The sequence below is a fragment of the Myxocyprinus asiaticus genome, chromosome 5, assembly GCF_019703515.2.
Source record: "Myxocyprinus asiaticus isolate MX2 ecotype Aquarium Trade chromosome 5, UBuf_Myxa_2, whole genome shotgun sequence".
NCBI lineage: Eukaryota > Metazoa > Chordata > Actinopteri > Cypriniformes > Catostomidae > Myxocyprinus > Myxocyprinus asiaticus.
Genome location: NC_059348.1, coordinates 22422101 through 22445295, shown reverse-complemented (window position 1 = coordinate 22445295; position 23195 = coordinate 22422101). Strand labels below are relative to the sequence as shown.

The 23195-nt window shown below is 44.6% G+C and overlaps 1 pseudogene; it reads left to right on the top strand.

Moving 5' to 3' along the window:
- The first annotated feature begins 3326 nt into the window (after window positions 1–3326).
- LOC127441410 (uncharacterized) lies at window positions 3327–22813 on the top strand (annotated as a pseudogene).
- The last annotated feature ends 382 nt before the right edge of the window (window positions 22814–23195 follow it).

The following is a 23195-nucleotide window of genomic DNA, read 5'->3' as shown; positions in this document are numbered from 1 at the left end:
CAAATCATGCGTGACCGCACGGTTGATTTATCTGTAAAGCGTAAAAATTGCCAGGAAGACAGGAGGCAAAACACAGCCCAAGCACACCCCAGACCAGAACCTAGACACCCCCACCAGCACCCCAGAAAAACAAAAATCATGGGGGAAGGTGGACACCATACCAGCCATGACCCCCGACACCCCCCCAGAAATCAGAGAAGCCGCCACAAACCCCCCCAGCAGGCCACCCACCGATGAAATGCCGCACCTTACATGTAAGCAAACCAACATCCAGTCTGCCCAAGTGAAAGGACATCCCACCCAGACAAATCCAAAAGAGATCCATGAACCCCCGCCACAGCACTCTACATGGGGGTATACCCACCCCCACCACCGGATGACCACTGGGACCCACTGGGACCCACTGGGACCCACAGAGTCAACTTGACCGGACCGCAGACACCACAAGCAGACGGAGACCCACAGCCCCGCACAGACCCACCCACCCTGCCGACAACAGCAGCCAGGGAAGCCCACAGGACAGGCCCCACAAAGCCCAACCCACAATCAACATGCCAAGGTGACAGTGCCCCCTCCTTCCAGGTGATTACAAGCAGAGTGTTGATGAAGTTATTGTGCACTACAAAAGCACAAGTGCTGGCAATCTCTGCTAGTACATCTCAAACAAGCCTGAAACGTGGGCAACATTGCCCCAGCACACCAATCACAGTTCAGACCCCACAGAACCCACACCGCGAGCCCCCTGACCACCACCACCAGCAAAATGAATGAATCTGCACGGGCCGCAAACCCCCGCCTGCCCACAACACCCGCAACCAGGCCAAATTGGCCCCTGTGAGCCCCAACAACCATCCAATGATAGGAACGGACACACCCCCATGCAGAGCAGCATGGTAAGAAACTCCCATATCCCCCCCCCACCCACACTTGAACAGAGAAAACAAAGTTTTGCCCACCCATGAAATGCACCACCCCACCAGTGAAAAGCCCCCCAAAGCAAGTGAAAGCAGAATGAACCGCACCAACTCTGGGGGAACAATGCCAGGGTGCGGCAACTGGTGCAACATTCACCCCCCTCCACAATCCCTGCCTACCCGAGGCACCAGCAAGAGCACCCAGACCCCAATCCGGGACAGGCACAAGCTGACGTCAAATTTAGACAACGCATTCACTTTTTGATAGTCCACACAGAATCGGACCGTTGCATCGCTCTTAGGTACCAGAACCACTGGGCTGGCCCAGTCGCTGTGTGACTCTTCTTTTACGCCCATATCAAGCATCACCTCTAATTCTTCCTAAACTACCTTTTTTGTGTTCAGGAAGGCGATAGGGGCAGCTACGAACCACCACCGTTCGTCTGCTTGGGGTGGTCTCGATGTGGTGCTCTATGAGGTTCGTGCGACCGGGGAGAGGTGAGAACATGTCCGCGAATTCCGCTCGCAACTTGGCTAACACTGTGAGCTGCGATGGTGAGAAGTTGTCTCCACACGGGACCGGGGTGAACTGATTAGTTTTGAGCATCACCTCTGGCCCAAGCTCCGCCCACTTGGGAACTACCATCACCAAGGCCACAGGGACCGCCTCCCTCCAAGATCCATGCCAATTCTTTCAAAGGGTACCTTGATTAACGGTAGAGGGCGCAATGGCGCTTTTGGGGTGGCTGGTGGATTCACCAACTGACAAAAAAAACTGGGACATTATTTGGTTGTGTTCTTTCCTGTCCTAAATGGCCAGCCATTGGATTATGGTGAGCCACCTGGAAAAGCGCTTCCCGACAGCCCTTCGGGACTAATAACTGGGTTGTATTTTCTTTTGTTTGTGTGTCCTGCATCACTCAATACAACCTATCTTTGATCATTGAAAAATGTGGGTATGTGAGCGTGATGTTAGGCTGGAGCTGTTGACCATGCCAAATGCGTGTTTGAGGGACTCGCCACATGACTGCTCTAGAGGGAATTCCCTGAGGGTGGGAACCTCCTCCCTTGCGTCATCTTGGTGCAGAGCCGACGTAGACGGCTCTGGCACCGTCACCCCAGGCATAGCATCGTACGTCACACACCAGGACACTATTTCACAGGACCCATCCGCACAAATTTCCCTTAATAAATTCTTAAAATCAGGCCAATTTGCCCCCAAAATCAGCAGATGGGCGAGGCAAGAATTAAACGTGGCATCCACTCTGTGTTTTCTCCCCCTGAAGAGTATCTCAATGGTAACTACTGGATGCGTGTGAATATCCCCATGCACACAACGCACATTCACCCGAATATTTGTGCCCAATGCCCCGTCTTGTACCAAGCATTGGTGGATGGAGGTTTGAGAAAAGCCAGAATACACCAAAGCTTGATATATCCCCCTGGGTATTCACCAGTATCCGATACACCCCAGCTCGATCAGGGGCAGTCTATGGAGCATTGGGAATCCGGACCAGTGTACCCACCTCCATTACATGGCAACGGTCCTGGAAATGCCCTGGATCCGGCTGTCTTCTTGAAATGATCGACGGATCGACGGGTGACCGGTTGGACAGCCGGGGTGGGCTCCAAGGCTGCAGCAGCAACCACCTCATGTCTGATTAGGCTCCAGAACGCCTGTCGGCCCTCCGCTTGGGCCTGGAACAGGAGTTGAAAATGCTGCTCCTGCTCCAGCCGCAGCTCGACGAGGCCCTGATGTTGGTCCTGGTGGATGACGGCGAGGGTCTTGATCACGACGTATCTCCTTGATTCCCAGGTTTCGGTACCAGTGAAACAGAACTCCAGGTTCGGGTATGGAAAAGGAGGAGACGGGGAGCAATGACACGCTGTAGGTAAGGCTTTTATTTCTCTTGTCTTTCTGTGCAGCAGATGTACTCCTTTCAGGTTTTTCACTCAGTTCAATAATTAATTCTCAAAAATAAACAAACTTCTTCACAAACACTCAAAAGCTTCAGCGCTTAATGTCAACAGTTGGCAGTGCTGCACACTCATTCTCTCTCCCTCTCTTCTGGCATGTTCAGCCGTTTTAAGGCGTTTCTCCGCTATCACTGTAATGAGAAACAGCTGTTAGAGATCATGTCAACCAGCTTCATGAGCCACACCACTCCCTCTCTCCTGCAGACAGACACACGACCACACCCCCATCGCCACAATTATGTTTCCTGTTAAACCTGAAGTTACAGCCTTTAAAATGAGGTTAGTTCAGTTAGGACAACTCTCGAGTAGTTTAACAAAATGTTATTGTGTAAATGGTATTGAGAGTATGTTTGGTCTTGGTGGACTAGATCTGCTTACGCATGCTGCTGCTTGACATTTTCAATATGCTGCTGCTGCTGAACAACGACAGTCAAATCTCTTTTGACTTCCATGAGGGCCTGGTGTTGGCCTTGGTGAATGCTGGCGAGGGACCAAAAGTCTTCTTCCAGTGGCGACGTCTCCATGGCAACGTATCCTCTTCCTCTAAATCCCGGATTTCGGCACCAGTGTAATGAGGTTCGTTCATGGAGGAAGGAAAGGAGGAAGCGGGAGGTGACGGATCCAACTCAAAAAGGTATTTTATTTTCACAATGAAAGAAAATGTAACACTCGACACTGCGGGCTGCATGGACACAAACATAAATGCAGGCTCGACTCTCTCTCCCTCTCTGTGGTTTTGGGCAACCTTTTATCTCCCCACCTCTCACTGTGAACATAGATATCACAATTAGCAGCAATTCATTTCAGGTGAAAACCCTTACCTTTTCCTCTCTCCCCTGACGAACACTCGGACACACCCTCGTCCCCACACATAGTAATTCACATTTATTTTTGCTGGGAATCTGAGTAGATGCACACAATCTCATACTGTAGTTCCCTTGATTTTTGTATTTCACCTAAATACTTTAATATCACAAGTTCAACCAACAAAATCATCAAGTGAGTTATCTTAAATTCAGTCCAGGGCAGTTATTGTAAAAAAGTATGTTATGGCAAACATTTTAAGTTATGGCAAAATCATGTTTTAAAGTACAGAGATTTCAAAATCTTGTCTGTTTTGTAAAAATCAAAATCTTGTATCTTTTCTGTTAAAGAAAAAGCTAAAACTATAAAACCCATGTCCAAGTTCGTAATCTATGAACAAACCAGCATATTTTACACTGGGGTGTTATCTGCCTTCAAGCCATGTGAACGCTTTAGTATCATTTTGACATTTTCTGTTTTATGTCACCTTATGCATTACAAATGAGTTTATTATAAATAACAAATGTCTAAAAGGTATTTAAAATGGTCGTAAAATAGTCTAGGGTTAGTGTCTGCAGTAGGAGAAGCTGGGCAGAATAATCAGGAAGGAGAACATGAAGATGAGGAGAGGGGGATGAAGGTCTTTCCAGCTAGGTGGGATGTAAAGCCCCTGGTGAAAAGAGGCACTGTCTCTTTTGGTGTCATGAAAGAGAGGAAAGGAGAGGTGGTAAAATTGGAGGTGAGAACATTTTTATATTTTAAATATAACGGAAAGTGCCTGTACAATCACTTTTGGATATGCTTGGAAGAGCAAGTGAAGCTGAAATGCTGAGAAGTTACAAGAAAGTGTTCCAGTAGTTTGTAAATGGTGCACATTCAAATGAAGGAAAACAGTGTGCTTAGTAATCACAGCGGGTTGCACACGTCCACTTTTCTTCCGCTGAGAGGCACTTCACTCAGTTGTTTGTTGGCAACAACGGCTGTTCACATCACAGGTGGACTGCTGTGAAATGATGTGCCAGAACTGACTCTGTCGTTACCTCATGGGACAAAGGTCCAAAGTTGCGTCATTTTGCCTTTGGACTTTGTTATTTCTGCAACAGCTGGTAAAGGGACCTGACTTGTTGGCCTATGTACTTGTTGGCAGTGATGTTTCGTTTGTGATTGAATCGGTCTTTGTGAACGAAAATTTTAAGTGAACGAATTGTTCTGGTTCACCTCAATACACTGACTCATATTTCTTGTTCAATGACATCTTCAATCACATTCAACAAGGAGAGAAAGGAGTAAAATGCACTTAAGACAAGTTTATTGGCATGCACATAACATAATCCCCAATTTATGAATGTGTAAAAATGACTGAAGACATACAGTTAAAATGACATAAATGACGAATGAAAATGTACAATATTTAGGCTTTGTCTTGGTAAAAATTAAGCCCAGCATTTGACAAAATATTGGGGAAATTAAGACCTGCCAGTTGTGGTGAAAAACGGTTATGGTGTTTAAACTCTATTTTTAAAGTTCCATTTGTGATGCTTTGTCCTGCTTTTGAAGACTGACTAAAGCACGAGCCAGTAGCATTCAAGAGCAGGCCGTGAAGGAGCAAATAATTGGTTTGACCCACTGAAGAAACACGCATATCCAGATTTTGCCAAGTGGTTGTTGTCCTGAGACCAACATTTTGTTTGATAGGTCAGTAATGTCGTTCATGAATGCACTAATAAACTAATTCGCAAACCAACTGAATGAATCAGTCATCTCGTCCATGAACAATGATCTGATGACCTGCTAAACGAGACGAGGAGCTGCATGTTGTTCGTATAGTTCGTCAATATCATTAAACAAGAAAAGGGAACCGGATTAATTATGAATAAAAGTGAGTGATGACCACACATGACATACAGATGTTATTGAAACTCATGATTATTTTGTTAGTAGGCTAGTATTGTTGTCTTTTTTGTATAGCTTGATAAATAGTCATGCTAAGCAATTCACAGTATGATTGATATGCTTTGTTATCATTTGTGTGGAAATGCTTATGATGCTTAAACACTGCAGTGCTGAAGTCTCTTTGTAGAATTTAAGACACACAGATTATAATATAAGAGGATAATTAGACTTGTTCTGGTCATGAATGACTGCTTTTGGTTCAATGCAATTACTTAAAAGATGGTCATATGGTGCCATGTACAGGCACAAAGGTTTAACTTAAAGAAATGGTCAATGAATGAATCAATGAACGAATCTGAACAAATCTTTTTGGTGAACGGAATCAAAAGAATCAAGTCACTGAAATGAATCAAAGTCACCAACACTACATGTGTGTATTTATTTATTTATTTTTATTTTTTGATATGATTGTGCCGTAACTGTTGATTAAGGATATAGTTCCGCCAAAAATGAAAATAATTTCATTATTTACTCACCTTCATGTATTTCAAAACCTGTATGCTGTCGTTTTGTTCTATGGAACACAAAATTAGAGACTTTTGAAGAAACATTACACAGATCTTGCCAAACACAGTTAGTGACTAGGAGCTGTCAAGCTTCAGAAAGGAAAACACCATAAAAGTAGTTCTTATAACTTGTGCACTATATACAGGGTTGGGAGGGATACTTTTGAAATGTATTCCACTACAGATTACAGAATACATGCTGTAAAATGTAATTTGTAACGTATTCCATTAGATTAATCAAAGTCAATAACGTATTCTAAATACTTTGGATTAGTTCTTCAGCACTGGCAGATTTTTTCAATTGTTTTGACTATAAAAACTCTGCCAGTACAGTAAAACAAAATACATGTTAAAAATACATTCTCTGAAAAACCTAAATATCTTATGTAGTGTTGTTTCTAAAACAAGATAAATCAAATTGATCTTGTTTTAAGGATTTTAAATATTTTTACAGGAAAACAATACAAACATTATTATCATAATACAAGGTTTATTTCTATTTCTTCTACTCCAAACTTACTTCAAACTTACTTCTCTGTCTGCTCGTATGATGTAACACATCATAAGAAAGTGTTTCACTGCTGTTCAAATGCACTTTGGATTGAATAATTTCTATGTATAAATATTTTCCATCTGAAGGGACTAAATATTAAATGAAACAAATGACAATAAAATGCCAAGTAATCTCTTCAGTAATCAAAATACTTTTGAATGTAACTGTATTCTAATTACCACTGATTTAATTTGTAACTGTAGTGGAATACAGTTACTTATATTTTGTGTTTTAAATATGTAATCCCATTACATGTATTTCGTTACTCCCCAACCCTGACTATATATATGTTTTTCTGAAGCAATTCAATAACTTTGTGTGAGGAACAAACCAAAAACGTATTTACTGACAATCTGCACTACCAACAAGAGTCTAGCTCACATTAATATTCAGAGTTTTTCGGGGGTTGGGAAATCATTTTTGGGTGAAATATTACTTTAAGTATGACGGGTTTGGCTAGCACTTTCTTGTGCAAAATTATTGTGTAAGAACATTTATCGGCTTAACATATTTGTGGATGCACTTAACATGATTGTGTGATGCTCATCAAATCACTTTTAATAATGCTGAAATGTAACATGGATTTATGGATGATGCTGGTAGATAATTGAGTATGATACTACTGTATATTTGAATTTGACAGTTATGAATTATCTGTTTTCCATGCTTTGTACACTATACAGTATATTAAATCAGTGTTATTTTAAGAGGGATAACGATATAGCTATCGACATATTGCGACTGTTTCTAAAGTCATGCAGTTAATGTTGATCTAATTTGTTACGGTGAAATTGAGTTATGATATCATTCTCATCATACTCCATCTGGTGCCCATCCATGAACAGCATACAACGGCTCTGAGAAAATATAGCTATCCTCTCTCTGATTTGCCTCTCTGTTTGACTCCAGAACAACAGACAATCACTACACAACTGGCAAACTGTTCAGCCATATCTCAAACACAGCAATGACAATCATTTTGTGATTTCTCACTCTACTTTCAGACGGCAAAGTCATTAGCTCCAGTGATGGCATGAGGTAGAACTGGCCTGGGTTGGTTCCACCCTACTTTTCTTTTTTTTTCTCTCTCTCTCTCGTCGCATATTCTGTTTCACTCTGAAATGCATCACATCATGGAAGTATGGGTGGTGAATGCATGTGTATGGTAATGTGTTAACTAGGACTGAGTGTACTATATTCTTATTGGTACTCGATCAAACTAAAATGGGTGGGGAATGAGTAGAATAATGTGAGTGCCTGGCATTCAATCAGTCAGAAATGAAAAGAACTCTATCTTCTTTTGCAGGTATGACAGATATCAGTGTTCAGGAGGTCTGGGTCAAAGTGATGTTGCTGTAATCAACAGTCAAGTAATTGTAGTATGATCATAACATGTCACATGGAGATCTGATTAGATACATAATGATGACATTTGTCACTGCAAACTCAGAGAGAGCATTTTCATTTGAAATTAGGTCACTTTTGGCTGACAGTAAGCTCCTCAAATTTGCATGTTAAATGGTGTCATTAAGATAACTGTCTCTTCAATGAATTAAACCCTCTTTATCATGTCCTGATGATTGCCAGCTTATAGGAAGACATTGACAACAGTCACCCCCCCAAACCCTTATCCCTCTCACACGCACATTCATACATTCAGAATCAGAATGAGCTTTATTGCCAAGTATGCTTACACATACAAGGAATTTGTCTTGGTGACAGAAGCTTCCAGTGCACAAACAATACAACAACAAGAAAAAATAGAAAATATAAGTATATATAGAAATACACAATAAGACAATATATATATATATACACTCACACACAAATACAAATCTGTTATATACAGATGCAAGAGAATGTATGGCAGAAGAGGTAGGGTATGTTGGATAAATATAAATAAACTAAGCTGTGTATTGCATATTATTATTGCTCAATGGGTCAGTTTTATCTATTCATGTGATGGATATCCTGAGGGAAAAAAACTGTTCCTGTGTCTGACGGTTCTGGTGCTCAGTACTCTTTAGCGCCTGTCAGAAGGCAACAGTTCAAAAAGGTAGTGGTCTGGGTAAGTGGGGTCCAGAGTGATTTTTCCAACCCTTTTCTTCACTCTGGAAGTGTACAGTTCTTGAAGGGAGGGCAGGGGGCAACCAATAATCCTCTCAGAAGTCCGAACTGTCCTTTGTAGTCTTCTGATAGCTGATTTCATAGCTGAACCAAACCAGACAGTTATTGAAGTGCAGAGGACAGACTCAATGAATGCTGAGTAGAACTGTATCAGCAGTGCCTGTGGCAGGTTGAACTTCCTCAGCTGGCGAAGGAAGTACAACCTCTGCTGGGCCTTTTTCACAATGGAGTCAATGTGAGTCTCCCACTTCAGTTCCTGTGAGATGGTAGTGCCCAGGAACCTGAATGACTCCACTGCTGCCACAGTGTTGTTTAGAATGGTGAGCAGGGTCAGTGTTGGGGTGCTCCTCCTAAAGTCCACTATCATCTCCACTGTTTTGAGCGTGTTCAGCTCCAGGTTGTTTTGACTGCACAAGTGAGCCAGCCATTCAACCTCCCTTCTGTATACAGACTCATTCGTCATCTTGGATGAGGCCGATGACAGTAGTGTCACCTGCGTACTTCAGCTTGACAGAGGGGTCATTGGCAGTGCAGTCACTGGTATACAGGAAGAAGAGTAGTGGGGAGAGCACATATCCCTGGAAGGCACCATTGCTGATCATACAGGTGCTGGAAGTGAATTTCCCCTGTCTCACTAGCTGCTGCCTGTCCATCAAAAAGCTGGTGATCCACTGACAGATAGATGTGGGAACAGAGAGTTGGTGTAATTTAGTCCGGAGAATAGCTGGGATGATGGTGTTGAATGCCGAACTGAAGTCCACAAAAAGGATCCTTGCATATGTCCCTGGTCTGTCCAGATGTTGCAGAATATGATGCAATCCCATGTTGACTGCATCATCCACAGACCTGTTTGCTCGATAAGCAAATTGAAGGGGATCTAGAAAGGGTTCAGTGATGTCCTTCAGGTGGGCCAACACCAGTCTCTCAAATTACTTCATGACCACAGACGTCAGAGTGATGGGTCTGTAGTAATTAAGTCCTGTGATTTGGGGTTTCTTTGGGACAGGAAAGATGGTGGAGCATTTGAAGCAGCAGGGAACTTCACACAGTTCCAATGATCTGTTGAAGATCTGTGTGAAGATGGGGACCAGCTGGTCAGCACAGGATTTTAGACAAGTGGGTGAAACACTGTCTGGGCCCTGTGTTTTCCTTGTCTTTTGTTTCCAGAAGGCACGGCACAACTCCTCTTCACATACAGTATCTTAAGTGCAGATTGAGTTGCAGGAGGGGGTTGCAGGAGGTGTTGATGTTTGTGTGAAGTGAAGATCAGAGTAGGTGTGGGGTGTGAGACTGGGCCTTTCAAAACAAATTCAAGTCATCAGCCAGTTGTTGGTTCCCTACAGTGCTGTGGGATAGTGTCTTGAAGTTAGTAAAATCTTTCAGGTCTCTCCACACTGATGCAGGGTCATTAGCTGAAAACTTGTTTTTCAAATTATCAGGTCCATCTCTTTACAGTCTTTACTACAGGTTTAGCTGATTTTAGTTTCTGCCTGTAGGTAGGAAGATGAACCAGACAGTGATCAGAGAGTCCCAAAACTGCTCTAGGGACAGAGCGATATGCACCTTTTATTGTTGTGTAGCAATGATCCAATGTATTTCTGTCTCTGGTGGGGCTTGTAATGTGCTGTCTGTATTTTAGCAGGTCACGGGTGAGGTTAGCTTTATTAAAATCTCCCAGAATAATAATGTGAGTCTGGGTATTTTTGTTCCAAGTCTGTGATCTGATCAGCCAGCTGTTGTAGCGCTGTGTTCACAAACACTTGTGGAGGAATATAAACACTCACCAGAATAAATGAGGAAAACTCCCATGGTGAGTAGAAAGGTTTACAGTTGATAAAGAGCACTTCCAAATTAGGACAGCACATCTTCTTTTACGTTGTTACATCTGTACACCAACTTTCATTGATGTAAAAGCATGTTCCACTGCCTCTCGTTTTCCATATCCGCAATCCGATCCGCTCTGAACAGCTGAAAGCCTGGCAGATGTAACGCGCTGTTCAGAATGGCTTCACTCAGCCAGGTTTCTGTGAAGCACAAGGCAGCAGAGTTTGAAAAGTCCTTGTATGTACAGGTCAGGAGATGTAGTTCATCCGTTTTGTTAGGGAGAGAGCGGAGATTCGATAGATGAATACTCGACAGCGCTGTTCAAAAGCCACGCTGACAGAGCTTGACCAGCGCGTCGACTCACTTCCCTCACCTGCGTCTCATAGCGCCTCTGACTAAAATGTCCAGCAAAACGTTTGAATAGTCCAAAACTGGGAAAAGATTGTCTGGTAATGTGCTGCCGAATGTTCAGCAGTTCATCCCTGGTAAAACTGATTGGAAAAAAATTACTAAACACAGGACAAACAAACAAAAACAACAAAAGAATTGGAGAGCTCCACACCAAGGCTGCCACCCGCGGCGCCATCTTGTAACTTAACTTCACTCATAAACACACCCACATACAAACTCACATGTTTAGTATTATAACTGGCAAAGCATTTCATGTTCCCTATCTGTCACTCACTTGACATTGTGTCGATGTAGTGACCCTAGGGGTCACTCTTGGGAGCCCAAAACACCTCTGATCTTTTGAAAAAAGGCCAATGAGAATTGGCGAGTGGAATTTGCATGCCACTCCCCCGGACATATGGGTATAAAAGGAGCTGGTATGCAACCACTCATTCAGATTTTCTCTTCGGAGCCGAGCGGTTGCATTCAGTGCACTGAATACAATTCCTCTTAAAAGAACTCACCTCGCTAAAGACTGCTGGATTTGATGGCGCATTTCAGTGGCTTCTCTCCCCTGTGCCTGTGCAGTGCAGAGAATGCCCCTGGGCGCTTCGGCAGAGCGAAAAAAAGAGTATATTCTGAAAAGAGTATATTTTCCATTCATAAAAGAGAGACACACACGGAACGTCTTTTTAAAGATGCCTCTCCGTTTGTGTGTTATTCCTGGTTATCTCTCCACTTTTGATGGCCACGATCGCTGTCTTACGTGTCTGGGCGCTGCTCACGTGGAGACATCTTTCGTGGATGGATCATGTCCTCATTGCGAGAACATGACCATGGCAACGTTGCGGTCGTGGCTTGCATTCGTAAGAAAGCAAGCCACCCCAGCGGCTCCCCGCCTCGGTCCCTCTACATACGGGTATGAGCCCGTGCCGGTTAGCACTGGGGGCGATTTGGGGACCTCAATGAGACCACCTCCGCCGGGTATCCCCCCACGGACCTCCCGTTCCCCAGCACGCTCGCTTGCCCCGATTGGGCTCTCAGGCAAGATCGCCGGCTCGTCTCAGAGCGGGTTCGACATCTTGTCCGGCGCCCCGTAAGATGATGAGTTATCGAGCGCAGCATTGGAGAGCGGGCTTGTCCGGTCTGACACTGAGGCTTCGACTGGGCTTCCTCCTTCGGGAATGGTCGCCCAGTCTCAGGCCGATGCTTTCCCAGGAGGCTGCGAGCGTCGGGCTAGAGTGGAACCCTCTGCTCTCCCCTGAACCCTCGTGGCTTGACGATTGGTTACTGGGCTCCGGTTCCTTTCTTCCCGGAAGTGCATGAGGAGCTGACAAGATCGTGGGAGGCACCTTTTACTGCCTGGTCCCAATCTTTCATCTCCTGCAAGTACACCAAGCCAATGCGCTAAAAGAACTGCACAAGGGTAGTTCTGACCCGGGATTGATGCAGGAACTGTGCTCGGCAACTGACCTCGCTCTCCGGGTGACGAAGATCACAGTGCGGTCTCTCGGGCAGGCGATGTCCACTCTCATGGTCCAGGAGCACCACCTCTGGCTCAACTTGGTAGAGATACGAGAGACTGACAAGGCACGGTTCCTTGTCGCCCCCATCTCCCAGGTTAGCCTGTTTGGTGACACCGTCGAGGACTTTTCCCAGCAGTTCTCGACGGTGAAGAAGCAGACAGAGGCTATAAAGCACATCCTGCCCTGGCACGGCTCAAGATCCCGCACCCCGTCTGCTCGTCGCCAAGGGCGTCTCCCTGCAGCAACATCTCCAGCTCCGCCTCAGCCCGCCCCCGTGGCCCGGCCCCGGCATGAAGCCCATCGCAGGAAGCAGACACCACCCGTCTCACGGCCGGCCACCAAGAACCCGAGGAAGGCTTCGAAGTGCCCCTGAGATGGGTGACCCAGGGGCAAGGAGACCCATTCCTCTGGAGCTGGTGCACAGACCAGTCCATCCCCCGGTGGAGGGCCAGGAGGAGAATCTTTTGTTTCTTTTTTCGCCGCATGCCCCAGAGGCTGCAGATTCAGCAAAAGAGCAGTTTCCTTGTTTCCTGGGTCACATGTCCAGTGTGCATGGCCATCATCACGACCGCCGTCCACCATTCCTTTTTGGCAGGGTTGGCGCTCCAGCGGTGGACCCCCTGCCCCTGGGCGCCCAGCTGTGGCATGAATACACCCACATGGGATTAGTGCCGATGGACCATGGGGACGAGACTCCTCCTCCCCCCTCCTCGGCCAATCTCATGATGGGCGGCAGGAGCCAGGTAAGTGCTTCGATGTCCCTCGACTCAGCATGGCCACGGGGCTCGAGTCCCCTCAACGTAACACCTCGAGCTCCGCCCCGCCCCGAGGCCCCACCCGCCGGTACGTCCGACACGATTATCCCCTTGGTCCCCCTCATCTGGAGTTTGGACGCATGGCTCACGCTTTCAAACCCATTGCGATGGCTGACCCGGACCGTCTGACTCGGCTACGCGATTCAGTTCGCCACACTGCTTGGGTTAATGCATATGAGACCCGAGATGGGCATGGCGTGACGGGACACATCACGTGACCATCACACCGGTCTGTCACTGCCTCTTCAGCCCTTGGACCGACCTGGCATTTCTACGGGCAGGGGTTCCTCTGGAGCAGGTCTCCAGGCACGTCGTGGTTACAACAGATGCCTCCAAGACGGGCTGGGGTGCTGTATGCAATGGGCACACGGCCTCCGGCTCTTGGACTGGCCCGCGGCTGCGTTGGCACATCAACTGCCTAGAGTTGTTGGCAGTACTGCTCGTCTTGCGGAGGTTTCAGCCATTGGTCCGGATGGACAACACAGCAATGGTAGCTTACATCAACCACCAAGGCGGTCTATGCTCCCATTGATTGTCACAACTCGCCCGCCGTCTCCTCCTCTGGAGTCAGCAGCGCCTCAAGTCGCTACGAGCCACTCACATCCCGAGCAACCTCAACACTGCAGCGGACACACTGTCACATCAGGTTACCCTCAGGGGAGAGTGGAGACTCCACCCTCAGGTGGTCCAGCTGATTTGGAGTCGATTTGGTCGAGTACAGGTAGACCTGTTTGCTTCCCGGGAATCCTCCCACTGCCTGCTCTGGTACGCCCTGACCGAGGCACCTCTCGGTATAGATGCGTTGGCACACAGCTGGCCCCCTGGACTATGCAAGTATGCGTTTCCCCCAGTGAGCCTACTTGCACAGACCCTGTGCAAGATCAGGGAGGACAGGGAGCAAGTCATCCTAATAGCACCCTACTGGCCCACCCAGACATGGTTCTCGGATGTCACGCTCCTCGCAACAGCCCCCCCTGTGAATTCCCCTGAGGAAGGACCTTCTTTCTCAGGGACGGGGCACCATCTGGCACCCGCGACCAGACCTCTGGAATCTCCACATCTGGCCCTTAGATGGGACGCGGAGGACTTAAGTGGCCTACCGCCCGCGGTGGTAGACATGATCACTCAAGCTAGGGCTCCCTCTATGAGGCGCCTGAATGCCTTTAAGTGGTGTTCTTTCCGATGCAAAGACCCCCAGAGATGTGCAGTTGGATCAGTGCTTTCCTTCCTGCAGGAAAGGTTGGAGGGGCGGCTGTCCCCCTCCACCTTGAAGGTGTATGTAGCCGCTATTTTGGCTCATCACGATGCAGTAGATGGTAAGTACTTGGGGAAGCAGAACTTGATCATCAGGTTCCTTAGAGGTGCTAGGAGGTTGAACCCCTCTAGACTGCGCCTCGTTCCCCCGTGAGACCTCTCTGTAGTCCTTCAGGGTCTATGGGGAGCTCCCTTTGAGCCCTTGGAGTCAGCTGAGCTTAAGGCACTCTCTTTGAAGGCTGCCCTCCTAACTGCGCTCACTTCCATCAAGAGGGTAGGGGGCCTGCAAGCGTTCTCTGTTAGCGAAACGTGCCTGGAGTTCGGTCTGTGCTACTCTCACGTGATCTTGAGACCCCGACCGGGCTATGTGCCCAAGGTTCCCACGACCCCTTTTAGGGATCAGGTGGTGAACCTGCAAGCGCTGCCCCAGGAGGAGGCAGACCCAGCCTTCACGTTGCTGTGTCCGGTGCGAGCTTTACGCATCTATTTGGATCGCATGCAGAGCTTTAGAAGCTCTGAGCAGTTCTTTGTCTGCTTTGGGGGACAGCGGAAAGGAAGCACTGTCTCCAAACAGAGGCATATCAAGCTCAGGACGTGCCACCTCCTGCGGGGTTATGAGCCCAATCTACCAGGAGTGTGGCAGCCTCCTGGGTCCTGGCCAGTGGCGCCTCTTTGGCAGACATCTGCAGAGCAGCGGGCTGGGCAACACCCAACACCTTTGCGAGGTTCTACAATCTCCAGGTTGAGCCGGTCTCATCCCAAGTAGTGGCAGGCATGAGCAGGTAAGTTCTGGGACAATTGGCCGGGTGTACCACTTGCACATAGCGCCTTTCCCCTCCCTTGAGGGGAAGACGTGTGCTCTTGACTCCCAGTAGTGTTCACAGACTGTGATCCCTGGATGACATAAGTTTTTTGGATCAACATGAGGTTGACACCCTGTCTACACCGGATACGAGAGGTGTGTCATGTTGCCTGAAAAGCAATAGAGACCTTTATAATCAATGGTACTGTCTACAGTAGAAGCATACGTTGTGGTGCGCTGTGTCGCGCCGACAGTAAATGGGTGTACTGTTCCATTTTGCACCACATGCGCTGGCGCTACTTCTGTCAGCAATGCAAATAAACGGCAAACAGTATAAACAGTGTATGGTGTAAACATCCTCAAGTTGTGCGCAGCGTCACGTCAACGGACATGCCCGGTATAGACAGGATGTGAGTAACTAATGACAGAATTTTCATTTTTAGATTCCTAAACTATCATGTAAAACATGATTTCATGACACTCAAACAGTGTGCTTTATGGAGAGGGATGGGCTATATTGGGAAACAATGACAAGCTTGTATATAATGGAATAGGGTAGATGATAGCTTCTGACAAACACGTGCACCATGGGATGTGAGCCCCTGCTACACAGCTACAGTCGGTGCCATTAGGCCATGGACACTAATCTTATCCACTCTTATAACTCCTGTTTCTCATACTTTTCCTGTCAGCCAAATGCACAAATCATAGCCAGGTACTCCTCAGCTATGTTTCCAAAAAGAAAACATAAAAGAAAAAGGAGAGAATGGAGGGCCAGGAGGAGAAATAATGTTTAATAGGTCCATTTACACAATGACACTCAACAGTGAGCAGAAACTGAAGAAGGAACCATTGCAAACCTATTCAGCAGATAAAACCTTGAGGAAAATGCGATCAACAATGTAAAACTCTGAACCATGTTGACCATGACGGAGTGCTTTACACTACACCCAACATAATAACCTTTATAACCCCAGAAGAGTGCTTTCTAGGATCTCTGTATGCATGGTTTGCTTGAGATGTTTTATCAGCTTAGTTTAAGGTATATGAATGAATTATATTCTGTGAACTGTTGGCCGTACTTGGTTTTCAATAGCACATTCTCTGAAAGGAAAGAGTTCCTTTCTTTGTATTATCTGTATTATCAGTATTTTTACTGTCTAGGATCCTTACAAGAAGACTTATGAGTAAAGATTTTGAAGAGTTTTAAGTTAGGCTTACAGGAGTATGTAATGTAAGATTTCAGATGTCCTTCTTCTCTGCTCATGCCTCTGATGTCTTAGAAAGCAACCCCATCACCAACCTGTGACAATGTAGTTTTGTTTTTTCTTGTCACATGCTGATAAAGATGTTGCCACCTGGATCCAATTCTTGCATTTTCACTTTTCTTTTACTTTTCTTAGACATAGTCATATTAGTCATATACTGTACAGTACATACTTTATACTTTTGTTTTTATTCTTGGAAGTCAGGGGTTCCTGCACTGTAAAAAACAAAAAAAACAAAAGAACTGGCAGCTGTGGTTGCCAAAAATTCATAGTAAAAAATATGGTAACCACGCTTCAGGTTTTACGGGATGTAATTTTGATGCCTGTGTATTTTACAGAGCATTGCCATTTTTTATTATTAAATGATATAAACAATACTTTAACCTTCTGAAACTGTATTGTGGCAGTGGGGGCGTGGTCAAGCATCTCTCCGGAGAGAGAAAGCGGTAAGGGCGCTTACTCCTGAGCTAAATTATGTCTAACACCTGTCTCTAATTTCAGTGAGCACGGGGAGACACAACGCTCAGTGTGGGTGACTGGATGTGACAGAGCTGAGCCAGAGTGACGATTCCCAAATAGTGGAAGTTATTTGTAGAAGCAGTGTGTGTGTTAGTGTTGAAAGAGTGTATAAACGTAACTGTAAAGTGGTATCGAGGAAGAGGGGAAATAAAAGCGTCACCTGAAAAAGGAAAACTGCTTCTCGCGTCCTCTTTTACATGTATAAATCTGCTTTTCACTTTATAATGTATTGTTACTCACCGTAGTAATTACAGAAAGACACATGATGGCATGAAGTTCATCAATAGTGGCCCTTCCAAGAGCAATGATCAATAAACATGAATGAACATGAACAGTGCTCAGCGTCACTCACACAAACACAAAACACCATCAGGGTAACACATGTGAAATTAAAATAATGCAATAAACATGAACTAAACTACATCAAATATAACACAGAACACCCTAATGTAGATAAGTGATATCAAAGATAAGAAGAATCATAACTATTACCATAAAATATAATGAAATGTGATGGGTCACGTAAGGAATTCTGGGAATGCCCGGTTATTGTTTCTTTTACCATAATTTTAACAATATCTTACCGTAAAAAGTACATGTGCTACATGTTAAACAGTCTTTTACTGTTAAAATTACAGGCATTTTTTACAGTGTGGAGTTAAACCACAGTTGCACTACAACAACTGTGTGTTTTATTCACTTTCACTCAAATCCTGACTTTAATAGCTGATTATGACTTTATAAATATATATTTTTCTCTCTAGTACTCAGACCTGCTATTTTATTACATCGATACACTTTTACTCTAACACATCTTTTGAAAAACGATGCATTTTAATGTTTGTATTAAAGACCTACCTATATACTGTATGCACTTATTCAAGAATGAATAGCTTGCATGGTAGCTCACCTGATAGAGCACTGGACTTAGAGTCAGTGGACAGTGATTCAAGTCCAGCCATGAACTCAAGCTGACATAAGTCACAACAGAGTCATTAAAACAGCATGAAATGAGGTGGTTGCTTCAGAAAATGTGATTTTTTCACTTTGCTTCTGCATTTTAAAACATTAATGGTTAGGTTTAGGCGTTGATTTGGTAAAGATGTCTTTTACAAATGTCTCATTTATATTTTAAAACACTATAGGTTAGGTTCAGGCAAAAGTTTTATGTTAGGGAGGTACATTTTAAAAACATCCATCAAAAATTCACCTTAAAACCATGTCTGAATACTACATCATTTTAGTTGCTTTCGGTGCCCCCAGCTGGACATTTCACTGTAAAACTGCAGCTAAACGTGGTATACAGCAAGTAAATTTTGCATTGCAAAAATGTTGTCACGTTCACGTAAATTTCATGAGATGAGGCTGAGATTGCTGTCCATGATGGACAGTAAAATTAAAGTATGGAGTGCCACAGGGATCAGTTTTAGAGCCTCTGTTTTTCTCCTTATAAATGCTTGCCCTGGGAGACATTATCAGGAAACATGGAATTAGTTTTCACTGTTATGCCGACGATACCCAACATTATATTTCTTCGAAACCCAACTAAATTTCACAATTTTCCAAATAAACAGAGTGTATAAATTATATCAAAGAGTGGATGGCTAGAAATTTCCTTCTACTCAATTCCGACAAAACAGAGGTACTAATTATTGGAACAAATACCTCTAAAAATAAGACGCTAAAATATAATCTGTCTCTTGACGGATGTACTATAACATCAACTTCTACAGCAAAAAATTTAGGTGTTATATTTATTACTTCTTTGTGTCTAATTTCTTGTAATATATCACTCCGAGAAGTCTTACAGATCGCCTTCCACAGTGGCTGGTACATCAGCAAAATACTCCGCATGAAAAATCTGCATTTGGCGGATGTTCATTTCAAACCTTGGTGAGACACCCGCGAGCCACTTGATTTTTAACAAAGAGCCACTTGTGGCTCGCGAGCCATAGGTTCCCAACCCCTGACTTAGACGGACTTCACAGAGGATGAACTGATGCAATCTCAAAGACATGGGATTCTTCATGATCCACTGTCTGAAGCATGGGCTCAGGATGGTGTTCACCAAAATTAGCTGCCATAAGATTCCAGCTGGACTGCAATGCTCCTCACTGAATGATACCTATCTTAGTCAAAGGAGGGACAACACTCTCTTTAAAAATGAACTACATAGAAAATGAAGTAATGGCTAACAAAAGCCTTCAGTTGCCAAAATCAAAAGGACAATACATCTACGTGTATTTCTTCAGTAAATTCAGGATGACTTGAAGGACTTTAACACTAAAACTTATAGTTCATACAAAATCATTTCGTTTAACCATTGACCCACAAAACTTACTTAGTTTACTAACTTTAACCACTAATAAATCTAAACATAAATAACTAATATTGGCATTATATTCATTCATTTTCTGTTATAGCATAATTTATTTATTATTTTATTTTTTGATTGATTTATTTGTATTGGCACAGTATTGGCACTCTACAAATAGAGGTGGAGTTCAGGTGGTCAAGGGATGCTGGAAGAATCATGGATGGAGGTACACTGAAACAAAATGTAACCTAAAAGAATTTACTTCATGTGGTAACATCTAAATTAACTGGTTTTTATTCAAGTCAAACATATAATATAACATCACTGAATTAACCTGAATATGTTAGATTACACCAACAAAGAAAAATTTAAGTGTTAGATCAGGTAGAAATATCTGCTTAGAGGGATTGTTCACCCAAAAATGGAAATTCTCTGATAATTTACTCCCCCTCAGGCCATCCCAGATGTGCGTGACTTTCTTTCTTCTGCAGAACGCAAATTAAGATTTTTTTTAAAGAATATCTATTCAAGTCAAGTCAAATTTAGTTGTATAGCGCTTTTCACAACAGGCGTTGTTTCAAAGCAGCTGTACATGAAATTATGCTTTAACAGAAAATGAATGAATATAATGGCGAAATTAGTTATTTATGTTTAGAACTATTAGTGGTTAAAATTAGTAAACTAATTAAGTGTTGTGGGTCAATGGTTAAACAAAATGATTTTGTATGAATTATAAGTTTTAGTGTTAAAGTCTTTGAAGTCATACCAAAATAACTGAGGAAATACATGTGGATGCATTGTCCTTTGATTTTGGCCGATGAAGGCTTTTGTTATTGGTTAATTCATTTTCTATGTAGTTTAAGAGAGTGTTTTCCCTCCTTTGACCATGTTGATATAGGTATCATTCAGTGAGGAGCATTGCAGTCCGGCTGGAAGCTTAGGTAATTTTGGTGAACTCCATCCTGAGCCCATGCTTCAGACAGTGGCTCATGAAGAATGTCATGTCTTTGAGTTTGCATCAAATCATCCTCTGTGAGGTCTGTCTTAGTAGACTGAAGTGAAGTCTGGCTGGCACATGCTGCGGTTGATCATCATCACTCAGCGACACAGAGGGAGTCGGGCATAAGTCAAGACTGGAGATGGATCTGGCAGGCTCTGGTAACCTCGGGATATAATACAGAGGTTTAGACAGGGAAAGAAATAGAATAAAATTAGCATAGATGCCATTCACTTTAAAGCAGGATTAAAGAATAAGAGAAGTGTTTTTGGTTGAATATCTCATCTCTGTATGTCCATACAATGCAATTGAAAGATGGACAGAACTTTGAAGCTCCAAAGGCAGCATAAAAGTTATCCATACAACTCCAGTGCTTAAATAACAACCCACACAACCTACGGCCACTTTGCACTTCAGCACCTGCTCTGCTCTCTTTCTCAGTGGGACTCTGGAACTGCCAGTCAGCTGTGAACAAAGCTGACTTCATTCCAGCCTTTGCCACGCAGTCCACCCTCAGCATCCTGGCACTGACCGAAACATGGATACGTCCAGAGGATACAGCAACACCTGCTGCTCTCTCCAACAACTTCTCCTTCTCTCACACCCCTCGACACACCGGCAGGGGCGGGGGAACAGGTTTGCTCATTCATAACAACTGGACTTTTTCAACACACTCTTCACTATGTAACAATACTAGTTTTGAATTCCATGCTATTACTACAATGCAACCCACAAAAATACATGTTGTTGTCAACTATCACCCTCCAGGTCAGCTGACAAACTTTCTTGAGGAGTTGGATGTCCTGCTGTCCTCCTTGCCGGAGGATGGTAGGCCACTTGTGGTTCTTGGTGATTTCAACATACACTAAGACAAGCCCCAGGCCACTGAACTGAATACTCTCCTGGCCTCATTTGACTTGGAAAAACTACACACCACAGCAACTCACAGATCGGGCAACCAGCTGGACCTCATCTTTACACGTAACTGTACCAACTCAAATATTCTTGTTATTCCTTTACATGTCTCTGATCACTACTTTGTTCAATTCAACATGACCCTCCCATCTACATTAAAACAGACTCCACCATTGGTTTCCTTTCGCCGTAACCTCCATTCCCTCTCACCCTCTCGCCTTTCCACTGCTGTCTCTACATCTCTTCCTATACAAAATGTATTTACCACGCTTAATGTAAACACTGCCACAGACACACTAAGCTCTACTTTAACAACCTGTCTAGACAACATCTGTCCTATCTCCTCTAGGCCAGCATGTGCTACACCACTCAGCCCCTGGCTGTCTCACATCCTTCATGAACTTCGGACTGACCTCAGGGCAGCTGAGAGGAGATGGCGGAAATCTAAAGATCCAGCAGATCTAGGTAAATATCAGTCCCTGCTTGCAACTTTTTCAGATAACGTTAAATCTGCAAAAACTTCCTATTACCAGAACAAGATCAACAGCACCACAGACACTCGCAGCTTGTTTAGAACATTCAACACACTTCTCTGCCCTCCCCCTCCACCGCCTGACACATCACTGATAGCAGATATCTTTGCCACATTTTTTACTAATAAGGTTACAACCATCAGCAATACATTCTCAGCACCACACCTTGTCAAACACCTGTCTCCTGTATGCAACTCTTCTGTCTCTATGTTCTCTCCTCTGACTGACACTGAGGTCTCTAAACTCCTCCACTCCAACCACCCCACTACCTGCTCCCTTGACCCCATTCCTTCTCACCTTCTCCAGGCCATTTCTCCGTCCAACCTACCTGCACTCACAAACATAATTAACACATCTCTACTTACAGGCACTTTTCCCACTAAATTTAAGCAGGCTTGAGTAACCCTGCTGCTGAAGAAACCCGCACTTAATCCCACACAAATAGAACACTACAGACCAGTCTCTCTCATCCCATTCATGACAAAAACACTTAAAAGGGCAGTTTTCAATCAAATCTCTGCCTATCTCTCACAGAACAAGCTGCTGGATGACAATCAGTCAGGCTTTAAAAGTGGACACTCCACCGAGACTGCCCTGCTGTCTGTCACTGAGTCGCTGAGACGGGCGAAAGCTGAATCCAGATCATCGGTCCTGATTCTGCTGGACCTTTCTGCAGCCTTTGACACAGTCAACCATCAGATCTTACTCTCTACCCTCTCCTCGCTGGGCATCACAGGAACTGTGCTTGACTGGTTTAATTCCTATCTCTCAGGTAGGTCCTTCAAGGTAGCCTGGAGAGGTGAGGTATCCAAGCCACATCAGCTACTTACTGGGGTACCTCAGGGATCAGTGCATGGGCCACTTCTCTTCTCTATATACACAACATCACTGGGACCCATCATTCAGGCACATGGTTTCTGTTACCACTGCTACACTGATGACACGCAACTCTACTTGTCTTTCCAGCCCAACGACACCACAGTGACTGCTCGAATTTCTGCCTGCCTGGCGGATATCTCGGCCTGGATGAAAGAGCACCACCTGCAACTCAGCCCAGCCAAGACTGAAATCCTTGTCTTTCCAGCCAACCCTGCTGTTGAACACAACATCACCGTGCAGCTGGGTGCAACTACAGTAACGTCTTCCAAATCGGTCAGAAATCTAGGGGTAACCATCGACAACAGACTAAATTTCACAGACC